We start from the raw sequence: 16,781 nt of genomic DNA on the forward strand, positions 1-16,781 counted from the left end.
ATCCAATATCAATCCCTTGTAGGGAAGGCAGTCTCTGACCCGCAGTCCACACTTTTTCTTCTTGGCCTTCTAGTTATATGTTCCAAATACCTCGGTTCCTATGTTGATTTTCTCCAGTAAAGTCCATAGTCCTCTTGCTTATTTTCTGTACTTCTACTTGCAGTCATCCATATCAGCAAAATCTCCTTTCTCCATTCCCATGCCGGATTAATTCTTAGAATATTTTTTCAACTTTATGAATATAATACTCTGTATGGTTGTTATTATTCTACTTAAGAGATCTGCATCCAATATCCCACTCTCACCTTATTTTTTAAATCCCTACCCACCACCGCACTTCATCATCACCATCCCTTTCCACTTTGAAATATAACCTTCTGGTTGAGTTGTGTATATAAGCATTAAGAGCATAGATCTAAAATATCCCTTCAAGTCAGGTAATCCTAAACTACTTTGTTCTATTGGGAGGATCAACTTATCCCACTTAACTCTTGATTCTTCCCATCCCAGATAATTTATTTCAACTCTTCATTAATTATTGTTCACAACTTCTCATTTAGTTGATAAAAATATGCCTGACCTGTATGTAAAACTAAAGGGACTAAAACATTTTCACTGCTTGTATGTTACAATCCATATCAGTAAGCTAGAGCTTCCAGTTTCTAAGTTTTTGTAGTGGCTTTTGTTTAGTCTTTTCCCGCATACCCTTATCTGCCAGAAAAGAAACCTTCTTAATCTATACTTACAAATACTTCTCTTATTGTGTCCCCATAAATATGGGTATTGCTGAACCAATTTGAATGTGGGTACATAATTTATGACTACAGCCTTTGTTTTATCTTCATTATCTTTATATGTTAAAAAGACTTGAAACTGTCTTAAAATGTTCACAACACTGAGATGTCTTTTTTTATGGATTTATCTAGTACAAAATAATGTCATCTGCAAATAAAGCCAACTTTTCTTGATTACCACATCAATTATATCCTTGAATTTCTGAGTCTTTTATTTTCTTTGCAAATGGCTCAAAACATAAAGGAAATAATAAAAGGGAAAAGGATACCCTTTGCATGGCTCTTCTGTTTAAAACACAACTTATAAGAGATGGGCCCTCCCATTTTAATTTTTGCTTCTGATCCTTCATATATTCTTCTAATTAACATTATTAACATATTGGGGAATGCAAATTCTTCCATTACCCTGCTCATAAAATCCCAGTTTATTCTGTTGAATGCTTTCTCTGCATCAAGACCCACCGCCAACAGTAGTATAGTATATTATATGCTGCTTTTTTTTAATTAATTTTGGCAATGCCTTTGCCATTTTTAGCTAGTATAGACTTAAACACTTTATAATGTTTAAAACTGAAATGGATCAATATGAAGCTGGGTCTGATGGTCTTTACCATTTTTGGTAAGTGGTGTAAACACTCTTCTGACTGTGTGGCTGAGAAGGCATTCTTTTTCTCAAACAGTAATATCATCAATATGGTCTCGCCATTTTAGTTACAACCATTCTGAATAGCACTGGATGCTTACCAACACACCTGAGAAAATTTAAAAACCCCAAGGACTACTTTCTCTGTTCAGTGACCACTGTTCCAAAATGCCCAGTGCTAGCCACTCCAATGGCATAAAAGAATAAAGCGTCGACTACAGCCTAGTCAATCCGGGTTCCATTAGGACAATAGATGGAGAGGCAGGGTGGGATGGGTGTGCCTGTCCTGGGTGGGAGGGTACTCTTTGAAGATGTTCCCTTAGAGGAGGTGTGGTCCAAAGAGGGGATTTATCACTGGACATAATCGATCAGAGCTAGAGGTGGGGAAGGGAGTGGGTAGGGCATTTAAAGATAGATCTCAAGTAAATGCAAAGATGTCTCAGCTCCCAGGACACCCTTAGGATTCACAGCTGGTCCCAGCAATACTGGAGTAAGTCTGGGTGGGAAGGAGATAAGCTGGTAAACCTGACATGGATGTGGGGCAGCCAGGCTGCTTCAATGATGTCTCAAGGGGGTCAAAAAATGCCCCATGCTGCCTAGGCAATTGTATCCTACAGGTAGTCCAAAGACCATATGGAAACTATACTGCTTACTGAACTACCAGGCTATAAAATGGTCCTTTGTCACTGAGCAGAGTGACTGCAGTACTATCTTCCAATATCTACTAAATACACACTTGACATTGTAAGACAGATATTATACACTAGTCAAAATTATAATGTAACATTTGTCACATAGATTATCTCCAAGATCAGTGCTCTAGTCACAGTAAAGAGGAATGCCTGGTTCAGTTACAGGCAATTAGTATAGTAGTTTGGCATTCAATAATATAAGGAACAAGTGTTAAAAGAAATTATAATACCTTTAAGTGATTCTTGCCAGATCAGTTAATTGAAAAGCAGTGAAAAATACATCAAAATTACTAGGTCTAGGTGAACTGTGGGCTCAGTCTCATACCTTCCATGCAGGGGACTTAATCCCCTGCAACCTTTTACTTAATATAATAATCTCTGAGTTCATACAACCTTAGGGGAAGTTGTATGTTTCAACAAACACTCCAAAGATTAAAAGTGAATCACTGAATCAACGTAATGGTAAAAGAACAATAAGCAATGCTAAATCAGGCTACTTAAAAAAGAAGCAAGAATGCCCACTTAGTAAACCACAGTGTTAAACAACATACATGAGATAAACAACCTGGTTGGTACAGCTAAATCGTCTAATGACACAAGACTTGTTCTTAATAATCAGTGAGAGTGAGCCTTATCCAAAATAGCTTGGATGAGACCTTTGCAAATTATCACAGACATCTACATACCACATACAGCCCCACTTCTTCCTGTGTCTCAGAATTGTGGTATTTAATCTGTCTTCTTCACCTACCTTCATTGTCAGGCCAACCACTTTGAAAGAAGGAAACAGTTGGTTTACAAATCTGCCAAGATAAGATGGGTAGGCTTTGATGTCCTTTTCCCTATGTTCCTCAGTACTGTGATGAATTTCTCTTGATAGTCTTACTTCTTCACACTTTTGCAACGCTTCCAAAGTGATACATTGTGTAAGAATAATGGGCTGAAGCTTAACAGTCTAACTGAGGCCTTGCTAAATATCACCTACCATAAGTTTCATATCCTCCCTTTTACTTATACCATCCCCAATTTCTCTTACAACTAATAACAATTCATGACAGCCCTTCCCTTTTATACTATATATACTTTCCTCAATAATATCCCTCAAACCGCCATCCATTCTCCTCTGTATTACCCTCATAAAAATTTATAATCTGTTATATTTAGTGTGATGGGTCTCCATTTTCTTATTTCATCCTTCTCATCTTTCTTTCATATAAATTGTAATATCCCGCTACATACTTCTTTATAAACAAACCTTTTCTTCAACCATTCATTCAGTACAGTTATAAAATATTCTCTTTGCCAATCCATTCATTTTATGTATATTCCATACCTTATACCATTTGGGCCTGATACTAAATCGACATTTACTTTCCTAACACTTTCCTAAGTACTTTATTCAAAGCCCTTATAGTAATTTCTTTTTCAAATTCTTCCTTAATTCATTTTGTAAATATGTTTACTTTACATCCTCTCTTATTTTACATCTTTTTACTCTTATACATATTTTCCATATGCTTTTCTGTTATTTGTACCTCTCCTTTTACATTTTTCATTTCCTTCATTATACTAATGTCCTCCTTTACTATTTTACTGAAATATGCAGATACCTCCTCTCTTGGAAATAATATCTTTGCCTAAACAATAATGCCATATTTTTTTTCTCAATTTCTTTTGTATATTTCTTTTTTTTTTCATATTATAATACTCTCATGTTATTTTCTAAAATTCTCTAACAAATTTCTATAAATTTTCCATACTTCATTTTTTCTTCTTTTCTTACATAATTCTGCTTTGTAAAAACACTTTTTATACTTCTTTTTAAATTCAGTCCACCACTCAGACAGTTCTTTATAATTATATAATCCTTCCATAAATGCAACACTTCCCACTCACAAGTTTCACCCATAATTTCTGATTTACTCTTTTTATTCACTTTCCTGTTGTAATACACTCACTTAATTCCATCACTTCCATCCATATTGCTAAATGGTCTGAAAAAACAGTCACAACTCTGTCACCATGTGCTGCCCCCAAGCCTTCCAATAATACAAAATAATCAATTTCAGATACAAAGTGCCCCCTTCTAAAATCCATTGACTTGTTCCACACAGCTAACTTACCATATTTTATCACTTCCTGTATTTTTTTACAGCTTTTCATTTCTTTTTTTACATCTTCCCCTTAAATCAAATTAATGTCCCTTGCCAATCTAATTTTCATGTTAAGTACCATATAGTCTAAAATTTGATGAAACATATTCTCTCTTCCCTTGTTGGTTGCTTATGGTTATAATGCTATAATTCTATAAACATTGTTCTCTCCACTTCACGTCCCATCTATACCAACATTTTTTTACACAGCACAGCCGCTCCAGAACAACTTTCACTTCTATGTTCCACTTTATATTTGCACCCCACAATTTTTCTGTTTGCAGTCTTTCTTCACTTATCAGGAATCTTACATTCTCTAACATAATAACATGCTTATTATGTTTAGTACACTATTCTAGTACCACTATCCTTCTTATAATGTTAATAATACTGTTCATGTTTACTGAAAATACTCTAAAATTGTTGCCTTTCCTTCTTTTTAAGTTTTTGGCGAAATAATTTTACATTTTTCTTTTCTTATTTTTACTCATATTTATTTAACAGTATATTTTTCCTGAGTTTATGTACAAATAATCCTTGATCCCCAGAATCAGATTTTTCACTGGCTAGAACTTTAAAAAATGTTAGTGTCAATCCCTTCTCCTGACCTCTCTTCCAGCATGCAGCCTCTCTCCTCATTTTCCTCTCCAAATATTTTCTTCTTCTTTTCCCCTTCTTCTTCTTCTTCTTCAGTTTCTTCTCTTCTTCTTAACCTAGTTCCTCCTCTCTCCTGGCCTCTTGTTGTCCTTCCTCATGTATGTTTTCTTCCCTTGCTCCTTCTTTTTCATTAATTAGTATTTTCTCTTGACAATTCCTGCAAAAGTGGCTCAGACACACAGCGTCTTGCTATATGTTTTTTCTCCCAACACTGGTTAGATTGTACCTTGTCACAACCATTAATTAAATGAGAAAAGTTCCCACCAAAAATATGCATGCCAGCATATCTTAATGTCCCTCTGTGATCAACATCAGTAACACCTGGCAAGTGTTTCACCATGCTTTCTTCCACACTTCAAAACAGCTTCCAGTCTCCACCCTCCATTTCATAGGCTTCACTCATGTCTAACTTTTACAGTGTTTTCAATTTTAACATCCTCATCTTCCTGTTCATCAGTTCTAAACATTTTTTAACTTTTAAGCTATTACAAGAAAACAAATAATTGTTCCATGTATAAATGTCCCTTTCTTGTTACACAGTTCCAGAAATGTTATCATCAGTCCCTCGGTTTCAAATGTGAAGTCACAAAAAGTCCCTGTCCTGATATGTATAAAAGAACAAATTTCTTGAGCTTTAAAAGCCAAAACAGTTACCAAATTGTCCCACACATAATATCTGTCTATTACAGTGTCATTTTCTGTTCTTATTCTCATAGCTGGTGTCTCTTCTTTTTAAAAACTGTTTTACTTACAATTTGTTGCTACTCTCCTTTTTTGCCAGCTGTCACTTCGTATGTTTTAGTTACTGCACTATCTCCTGCTACAAACCAGCACCTTCTCAGTTTGTTGTTGCTTTCCTCTTCTACTTTATGTCACTGCTGGATAAGTTTTAACTGCTGCATTCTCTGCTGCCACTTCACCTGGTTCCTTCTCCACATTACCATCCTCAGCACTTCCAAAAAAAGGTTATCTGCCATTTCACCTCATAAGACAGCAGAACTGTCACCTGGATCATCCTTCCATCCATCAAAACTAAATTGCCCATAGGTGTGAGTCTGTGTGTGACTGAGTGGTATGAAACAGCAACCATGGTAGGGCAACCTGGCAGTGTGAACCTTGGCTCTAAATGATTGTAACTGTTGAAGTGACAACCTGACCCCACCAAGATCAACCTGCTCAATTATTTTTAACAGAACATCATGCAAGTCCTCTTGCTGCCACTTTTAGCTGCACCACTCCGGCAGACTTGCTTACTTCCTTCTCCACTGAGACATCTAAATGATGCTCATTTTTATTATCCACCACACAGGAATCTTTGTTTACATTCTGATGCACCATATGGAACAGCTTTTTTTATCCAAATTCTCATTTCCATCCCAAACTTCTTTTTTAGGCAAGGCTCAAAAGACAAACCCACCTCCTTAGAAAACAAAAATGGAAAAAAACTAAGGGTAATGCTGCTCAACGCCAGAAGTCTAAATCTCAAGATGCAGACACTTGATGCACTCCTCAGCATGGAGAACATCGACGTCTGTGCAGTAACTGAAACCTGGTTCAAGGCTCCTGAGAGCACCCCAGCGCTACCAGGCTATACCTCGTATCATGCTTTTCGGCCCCAAAACCCGGGCCGAACCACAAAGGGAGGGGGAGTGTCCATATTCATCAAGGACACCCACACCTCCAGGTTAGTAGCAACACATGAAGCATCAGAGACCATACAGGTGCAACTAACCATAGGCAAAACTGCTATACAACTGGTAGCATGTTACAGACCACCCTCCCAATCTCAAGAACCCCACTCAGCCTTTCTGAAGACATTAGAGGATATGAATGTATCACAAAATACCATCATACTGGGAGACTTCAACTACCCAAACATAGACTGGGTACATTATTCTAGCCCTAATACCCTAGCCCAAAGGTTCCTGGAATTCATAAATTCAAATGCACTGGAACAACTAGTCACCTCTCCCACTAGGGGAGATAATATACTAGACCTGATCATCACAAACATGGGGACAAAATGCTCCACACCGGAAGTATACCCCTCACTAGTGAGATCTGACCACAAACTAATCACCCTGGATATACATATCCCACCTCCACCCCCAGCAAAAAAGACCACAGTGAAAAACTTCTCAAAAGCAGACTTCACTCTTCTTAAGACTGAGATGGTATCCTTTAAGCGATACCACATCCCACAATGCCGAATCCTTCACAAATGCTTTCTATGGACATCTCCAGGAATGCATGGATCATGCAATCCCAAACAAATCCAAGTCCCTCTCCACCAAAGGTAAGCGTCCTGTCTGGTGGACCTCAGCCATAAACAAATTGTATAACAAAAGAAGGAAGCTACTGCACGTCAGAGCAAAATCCCATGAAGGGAAGACATCTCTGATCAACATTAGCAGAAAACTACGTTCTCTCATAAAAACATCCAAGGCCAACTTTGAGAGAAAAATCGCTAAGGACACTAAAGATAACCACAAAGCCTTCTTCAGCTATGTTAGAAACCTGGTAGGAAACCCTCAGATATGCTCAGAGTTGGTTCACAACAACAAAAATACACTGAACCCACAGATATTGCCAACATTCTGGCTGACAGGTTCAGTGCAAATTTCTCCCTCCTTCACCCCCAAAAGAAGAAATACTTATCCCAGCTGAATGTAATCTCCCTGTCATCTCAGATGTCCAAGTGAGAACCGCCCTAAACAAAGCAAAAAAACACAGCATCAATGGGACCTGACGGTATCCCAGGTTGCGTGTTACGTGAACTCAAGAGGAGCTAAACCCACACATAAAAATGCTATTTAACCTTAGCCTTACTTCGGGATATGTACCTGAACACTGGCGTACAGCAACAGTGGTCCCACTCCACAAGGGGGTGCCTCTACAGACCCTGGAAACTACCGCCCCATAAGCTTAACCAGCCTGGTCTGCAAAGCTATGGAAAGAATCATTATGGAACTCATAAACAAAGACATAGGGGACCTACAGACACTTGACCCCACCCAGTTCGGCTTTGTAAAGGGCAGATTCTGCCTTTTAAACCTGGTTGACTTTTTCAAAACAGTCACTAGAGCCATTGATGAGGGCAAAGCAGTCCATACAGCATACCTGGACTTGGCTAAGGCCTTCGACACAATACCCCACTCAGGCATCATAGATAAGCTCAACAGCTTAAAAGTAAACCCTTATGTCACTAGATGGGTTGCAAACTGGCTAAAGGACAGAACCCATAAAGTTAAAATCGCTGGAGCAATGTCAGACTCAAAGCCAGTCACAAGTGGTGTCCCACAGGGATCTGTCCTGGGAGCCCTCTTGTTCGGCATTTATTTCTCAGATGTTAAAGCAAACATGGGAGGGCTGTGGCTGACAAAGTTTGCAGATGACTGCAAACTAGGTGCCATAGTCGATACAACAGCAGACACACACATCCTACAAAAAGGCCTCACAGAAATGGACAACTGGTGCCGGAGTCACGGCCTTAAACTAAATGCCAAAAAATGTATAGTCATCCCCTTTGGGAAAAACAAAGTACCCACAAATTATCACATAGACAGCAACCCACTGAGTACGGAAAAAGTAATCAGAGACCTAGGGACCCAAGTCGACAGCGACCTCTCATTTGACACCCACGTTGCCAAAGTGGTTAGAAAAACATTCTACCTTGCACACCTCATCATGAAGGGATTCACATCCAGATCCAAGGATGTCATTGTACCCCTATATTCCTCCCTCATCAGACCCATGATTGAGTACAATGCCCCATTTGGTATGTACCTCACCCGGCATTTGCAACAGCTGGAGAGACCACAAAAGTACCTCACCAAGAGGATCAAGGGTCTCCAACATATGTCTTATTCTGCCAGACTAAAGAAACTTCAGCTCTATTCAGTAGCATACCGCCTGCTCAGAGGTGATCTCTGCCTGACGTACAAGGCCATGTCCAATCAGGATCTGATGGACATGCTCCACCTCAAAAAATCCAAATCCATCAGGACCACGAGAGCTAAAGACTTAAATCTCGGCACAAGTATGAATAGGACATGCTGGAGGGATAGATTCATAACCCAGAGGCTTCCCATGCTTTGGAACAAGATCCCAGTTCGTATTAGGCAGAGCCCCTCACTGACTCTCTTCAAGAGAAATCTTGATGAGCGGATGGGAGATCGTACATTTACCCCAGGGGTCACATCTGTGTCACTGCTAGACACGGGCACAGTAAACTAATTCTATTATATAAGGGGACCTTCATTGTGTCACTACTAGACAGAGGCACAGTATTTTAAATTAATTCTGTACATTTTTTGTACCATTTCATGGGGTGGCAAAAGCCACATCACTATGGCTAGGCTTACAAATGCCCCAGGGCAGATAGCCTAGTACTATACTATGAAACTATGAAACTATGAAACTCTCCATAGATTTTCTCTCCTCCCACATGCTGCTGTTTCCCTTAGGCTTCTTCCTTGCGTCTGCAGGAACTTTCCAGTGCCATCTAGCAGATTCAAAGAATAGGGGAAGTTCCTTGATGCCATGGTCAAATTTCCCCCAGTAGTATAAACACCACCTCAAATCTCCCCTGAAAAGAGGCCAATAGCCTAGAGGGACTAACAAGGACAACAAAGGATGGATAAATATCTACAATTGGGTAGATAATCATATTCCAGCCACCTGTAATAAAATTAGTAGAAAAGACAAATGAAGACATATCAAAAGCTGTGAGAAGAAAAACAATATGTTAGAATGAAAGAAAGAATTAAGAAGAACCCATTATTAGTTAAGACAGAATAAATATTTTAATTGCACACATACATATTTGAAGACCAATTTGTGCAAGAATATCAGTTTGAGGACAAGTTATATTCAAAATGTAAAGAGAACATTAAGATCTTTCTAGACACAAAATGATTTTCAAAAATACAGGTCATCAAGTGCTCTCTTAGGCATACACAAATGTTGATCAATACTAGCAACAATAGTACATACCTATAGTTATTACTGAAAATAGGCCATACCTTCCAGAGAGTTACGTATAACCTATATGTATTATAAAACTGAGATCCAGTTGGGAAATCAAAGACTGAGGATGGTAGGGAAAAGTAAAATGGACAATGAATTAATCTGCTACTTTAGTAAACAGGAAGATATTTGTCATGTGGTGGTTTCTAATACATGACAAAAATAAGTAATATTTTATATTCTACTCTAATTTGAGTGAATTATGAAAAAAGGCAAAAATAATAAAATGTTTGCACTACTCTTCTCCATAAAAGAAGAATCCCTTTAATAAGATTGTTGCCACCCTCGGTACAATGCAGATGATTAAGAGAAAGTTAATATAAGTAAAGATGATGAGATATTAGAAGCAGCACAGAGTTATTATGTCTTACAGAGACCTGGCTAAAACCAGTAACTAAATACAATGAGGTAATACCACCAGGGTACGACATAGTTAGATTAGATCGTTCTACTAGGATGGGTGGTGGGGTAGCTGTACTCTATAAAAATACACTAGATGTTACTACGGTCTCCCTATAACCACCCCAGTTTAATAATGCAGAAATTCTTATTACCAAACTACAGATTAACAATAACAAATGCATAAACATTGTCTGCGTTTACATTCCCCCAGGTAATAATACAAACACCCCAGAGGCATTATCCACTGGTTATCCAGTACCTACCCCCAAGAAACTATGGTGCTTGGAGATTTTAACATTGATTGGAACACCTGTTCCTCAGAATCTCCTACAACCCATGTCAACCTACACTGTTTTATGCAGCTCATATCCTCCCCCACCAGGCTAGGCTAACCCAATAACAAAGACAGTATCCTAGATTGGATACTTATCAACAGCCACCCCTATATGTACAAGTCAGGGACCCTCCCAGATGACCTAAGTGACCACTTACTTATGTACATTATCAAGCACAAGGTGAACAACCCCAACCTGACCACCTTTAAAACCATCATAAATAATAAGAGCTTCAACCTTTCACTGGATGCTGCTGTAGCATACTTTAATTCCATGTTCCTTACTATTCTTGATTCTCGTCCTCCTGCTTGCTCCATTAGAACCAAAACAAAAAATGCCCAATGGCTCTCAAGAGACCAAATCTAAAATCATAGCTAGAAATAAAGCAAGGGACAAATGACATGCCACAAAAGACCCACTAGATCAACTCAGATACTGGCAGCTAAGGAATCACACAAAAAATCTATTATTCTAGACAAAAAAAAAAACTTATACTACCATCTTCAACAAAAACATCACAACAAACCTCAAAAGTTTTGGGCAGGAATAAACAAATTTCTTCACCCAGGACAGTCCTCCACTCCTACCCTGTCAACTTCCAATCATAAATCCCCAGAGGATATTGCAAATACCTTCAATAGTTTCTTCACAGAGACTATCCAATCCCTAGCCAACCAACTGGCACCCAGCTGCTCCAACCGGAATTTTGCCACAGCCAATACCCCACTCTCCTTTAGCTAATACCCCACTCTCCTTTAGCTAATACCCCAGTCTACTTTAGCCAATACCCCACTCTCCTTTAGCTTTCAGCCTGTTTCTACATCACCTATCAGATCTCTAATTAAGAAATTAAAACCAACTACTCTAGCAGCTGATCTCCTCCCACCAGAGTAAATGCAAAAAGCAGCAGATGCCATAGCATACCCCATCTCCATCATAATCAACAGAACCTTATCTGAAGCCACTATCCCCTCCATTTGGAAAATATTTCATGTAATACCACTCCATAAAGGAGGCAACTCCTTCGAACTGTCAAACTTTAGACCCATAGCTATTCTGTCACCATTGGCTAAAATTATGGAGAAGTGTGTCCATAAACAACTTATGCATTGTCTTACCCAGAATAAGCTGTTGGCTAACTCTCAGCATGGTTTTAAGCCACACCACAGTACCACCTCAGCCCTCCTATCCTTCTCTAACACCATAAACCTTAACTGAAATAACAGCAAGCTTTCCTCAGCCCTCTTTTTAGATCTCTCCAAGGCCTTCGATATGGTCAGCCACCAAATACTCATGCACACCCTTAAGGCATTCTCACTAAATAGCCATGCGCTTCAGTGGTTCCAATCTTACCTGTGTGGTAGACAACAAGCTATCCTATGGCAGGAAAAACTATCAATCTGTCTACCTGTCACCCTAAGTGTCCCCCAGAGTTCCATACTAGGACCCTGTCTTTTCTCTCTTTATTAATGACCTTCCTACTGTCATCCCAAATGCTACCTGTATCCAATATGCGGATGACTCCACCTTGATTTGTTTGGCCAGCTTCCTGACAGAACTAATGACATTAACCCAGCATACTTTCAATATAGCTGAAAACTGGCTCTCTAACCGTCAGCTAATATTAAACCCTAAAAAAACAAAGTTGCTTCTTTTCTCCCCCACTTGTAAGTCTTCCTCACTACTCTTTACCATAACATCTAATAATGGTACTATTATCTCTCCAGATGTGCAAACCAAACTCTTAGGCATCATAATAGACAACACCCTCAAATATATTATCCATGTCAATCAAACTATCAAAGCCATCAACAAAAACTTGGCTTCCTCTATAAGATCAAACCCTTCCTTACTCCATTTGCTAGTACTGCTATTGCTCGTTCCCATCTACTCTCTACTCTTCTCTATGCCTCCCCTCTATTCACTGATTTGAACAAATCCTCTCTTAGCAAACTCTCCATCTGTTATAACCATATTGCTAGATTTGTAACAGGCATGGCCTACAGGACCCACCACTGTCACAACCTAAATCTTCTGGGGTGGCTAAAATGGCCTAGCCTACTTCAGTACAACCAGCTTATAATTGCCCTTTAAAGTTTTCAACCACTCTGATAATATGACTGCACTTAAAAATATCATTAACCCATAGCAACCTGAGGTCACTTCGCACTTCTAATAAACTACTGGTTCAAACATCCAAAATCAACAACTCTGCTGGGGACTCTCTGTTTGCTAACTGTTAGCAAAACTTGGAAGTCTCTTCCTGCTGATCTTACTCTTGAACCCTCTCTTACTCAGTAAAAAAAAAAAAGCCTCAAGCTATACTTTAAAACTCACTTAAAAATATCATCAACCCTTATAGCAACCTGAGGTCACTTCGATCTTCTAATAAATTACTGGTTCAGACATCCAAAATCAACAACTCTGCTGGGGACTCTCTGTTTGCTAACTCTGTTGGCAAAACTTGGAACTCTCTCTTCCTGCTGATCTTACTCTTGAACCCGCTCTGACTCAGTTCAAAAAAAGCCTCAAGCTATAATTTAAAACTCACTGGCTATGTTCTTGTTCAAAACCTGACTAGATCCTCCTCTATAGTCTGTAATCATGTTACACTGTCTAGTCAATTTGTCAACACTGTGTTAAAAATGTATGATTATATTACCTGCTTGCTCAACTGGAGCTGTAAATTGTGTGTAACTTGTAATCGTTTTGTGATTTTTGTACTGTATGTTCTACCTTGGAGCTTTCCTCCCCGGGCCTCCACTTAAAATGGACATGTATCCAGTCGGACTATCCCGGTCAACAAATGTAAAATAAAATAAAATACATCATTGAATGTGATATTTTGATTGAAGCAACAACATTTGATTAATCATATTGGTAAAAATATTTGAACATGAACTCAACTCTAGATGCCCTCAAAAATGCAACAACCACATGCAAGCAAACAGCACCAATATTTTGTTTCATTTGTTTAAAGAATCACAGTTTATTTCAACAACTAAAAAACTACCTAGATAGCAAGTTTACAGCAATTATTCTAAACAGAAATCTTACATAAGCATTTAATTTTTTAAAGCTGGTATGTAAAAAAGATTCAATGATTGACAGCAACACGAACTCAGACCATGTTGAAAGAGAAAATGCTGTAGGTGATTGCAGCCAACTCTCTAAAGGGATATAATGCAATTTATTTCTAACATTAATTATACCATTTCTCATAAACCCCATTAGTAATAGTATTATGCCATATTAATGAGGTATGCAGTACATTCTACTTATGTAATAATTAGGTGTCTCTCTATCCATCTGTATCTATACCACTCTGCTATCCTCTGAAAAGAGGATGCTAGCCTAGTGGGACTAACCTGGTCAACAAAAGATGAATGAATGAATGAATGAATGAATGAATGAATGAATGAATGAATGAATGAATGCATTTATCTGTTTGCTTATGTATGTATCTAGCTGTCAGTTAGTGCAGAGGATTAAAGCTCTGAACTATTAATGAAGCTATCTTCTCATCTGTCTATTTATCTATCCTTCTGTTAGATTCAACAGGCAGCATGTTTGCCTTTGGTGCTGGAAGGCCAGAAGGCTGTGGGTTCTCTTCCCACTCAGGTGACTGGATTAATTTTGAAATTGCCGACACTGCATTAAAGGGATACTGCACTCCTAAGTGAGATGTCCTTTGGATGTGATGCTAAACCGTGGTCCCATCTGCTTGAGTTGGTGGTAGCTTACAAAACTACAACAGATCCCATGGCACCACTCAAAAAGAGGACGGTAAGTTCCTCAATGTCCTGGCCAAAATTCTACTGTAGTATATAAATACCATCTCTACTCTCCCCTGAAAAGAGGATGCTAGCCAACTGGGACTAACCTGGTGAATGAATGAATAACTAAATGAATACATGTATCTGTCTGTTTGCATATATATGCACATATGTATGTATATAGCTGGTGATTAGTGCAGAGGACTAAAGCTCTGAACTGTTAATGAGTATGTGCCAAGGGTATATGGTTTTATTCCTTCTACTTTGTGACTCTGAGTTATTTAACCAGACAGTGCTCCCAGGTCACCCCTGAAAAAGGACAATTTACCAAGTAGACTTATCCAGTCAACAAACAGGTAAAATAAATAAATACATCTAGCTATTTATACTTTTAACAAGAGATGAGGCCTGCTTTCGTTGTCAGAATCGTCTCCCTCCCAGTCCTCATAAGGATTATCTTTTGCTTGTTTTGATACCTAATTATATTCTTTCACGATTTGTTACCCTCCAATAACTTCATGAAAACTTCTCCAACTGTCCACCACCTTATATGTGATAAAATATTTCTTTGCATCATCACTGGGTTATGTGACCTGTACCCTTAATCTGTCACCTCTTACTCTCATGTAAAACTTTTTGCAAGACTGTTTATCACTAAATATCTACTTATATCTGGAGACATACACTCACACCCTGGACCACAAAACTCTCTACTCTGCTAGGCAAATCTCTGACCTATTGATTCTGAATGTCAACATCAAAAGTATCTCTAACAAACTTTCTGACCTACACACATTTATACCTCATTACTCCCCTGACATACTACCCATTACTGAAATGTGGCTAAAATCTGGTACCCAAAATGAAGAAATTCTCGCACCAGGATATAATATCCTAAGACTGGATAGAGTGGGAAAAAGGGGAGGTGGAGTTGCAATCCTCTACAAAAATACAATCAACATCAAACTTCTACAAACCCTCATTTATTTATTTATTTATTTTATTCTCTGCTGTTATATTCCCCCAGGTAATAACTCTCCCATCATTGAAGAAATGTTACAATGAGCCACAGATAATCTCTCCCAAGAAACCATCTTACTAGGTGACCTGAACACTGATTTGTCAGCCTATACCTCTAACAACCCGACTAACCATATTAATCTTTACAGTTTTACCCAACTTATCCAAGAACTAACTAGAATCGACAAAAAAACCCACAGTCTATTCCAGATGGGATACTAGTTAACTACCCCAAACAAAACTATCAGACAGGATGCCTTCCTGTTGGTCTTAATGACCATCTCCCCACCTTCCACCTGTGGAAACGTACCAACTTAGCCAAACCCATTGTTTTTAGACAAGTCAGACATGATCATAAACTAAATATATAAGAACTAAATAAGATTCTAAAACATAGTAACTGGAAACCACTACAAACCTTAAATCTAGACCAAGCCGTTGACTACTTCAACAATATTTTCATCACTATCCTTGACAGACTCACACCAATTAGGAAAATAAGAGCCAAGTCAAATTATGCACCATGGCTAACTAGGGAAACTAGAGCCCTTCTAAAGTCAAGGGATAAGGCTTGGAGAATTTGGAAGAAATACAGTGCTAGCTTAGCCAAAAAAGGTTACCTACAACTTAGAAATCAGGCCAAGAGACAAACTAAACTCAAAATTACTTTCTCAATATCCAAAACAAACATTCAAAAGATCCCCAAAAGTTCTGGCATGCCATTAACTCTCTCCTAAAACCAGGCAAAACTCCCACTCCCACTCCTAACTCCATAAATGATAACAAGGACATTGCCTCTCAATTCAATCACCACTTCACAGAATCCATCTTAATGCTATCCTCCCAACTATCCAAAAGCAGCCCTGCATATAACCCAATCAAATGCCCTGACACCATTCCCATCCTTTACGCTCTCACTCATTCCCACCTCAACAATTAAAAAAACACTTCCTAAAACTGAAACCTACCACCCTTGTCGCTGACAATCTACCAGCTAACTTCCTAAAAATGGCTGCTGAATCCTTATCCTACCCTATTTCTATTCTTATCAATCGTACCATACAAGAAGCACAAGTCCTACAGCTATGGAAGGTATCATACATTATTCCACTACATAAAGATGGAAACTCTTACAAATACTCAAATTATCGCCCCATTGCCATTCTATCCCCCTTATCTAAAATACTAGAGAAATGTATACATTCTCAGGTAACACAATTCCTAAACTCACACCATCTCCTCTCCCCCACACAGCATGGTTTCTGACAACACCATAGCACA

This window comes from Protopterus annectens, chromosome 6.part1 (assembly GCF_019279795.1).
Source record: "Protopterus annectens isolate FY-2018-M chromosome 6.part1, PAN1.0, whole genome shotgun sequence".
In the NCBI taxonomy this organism is placed as follows: Eukaryota; Metazoa; Chordata; order Ceratodontiformes; family Protopteridae; genus Protopterus; species Protopterus annectens.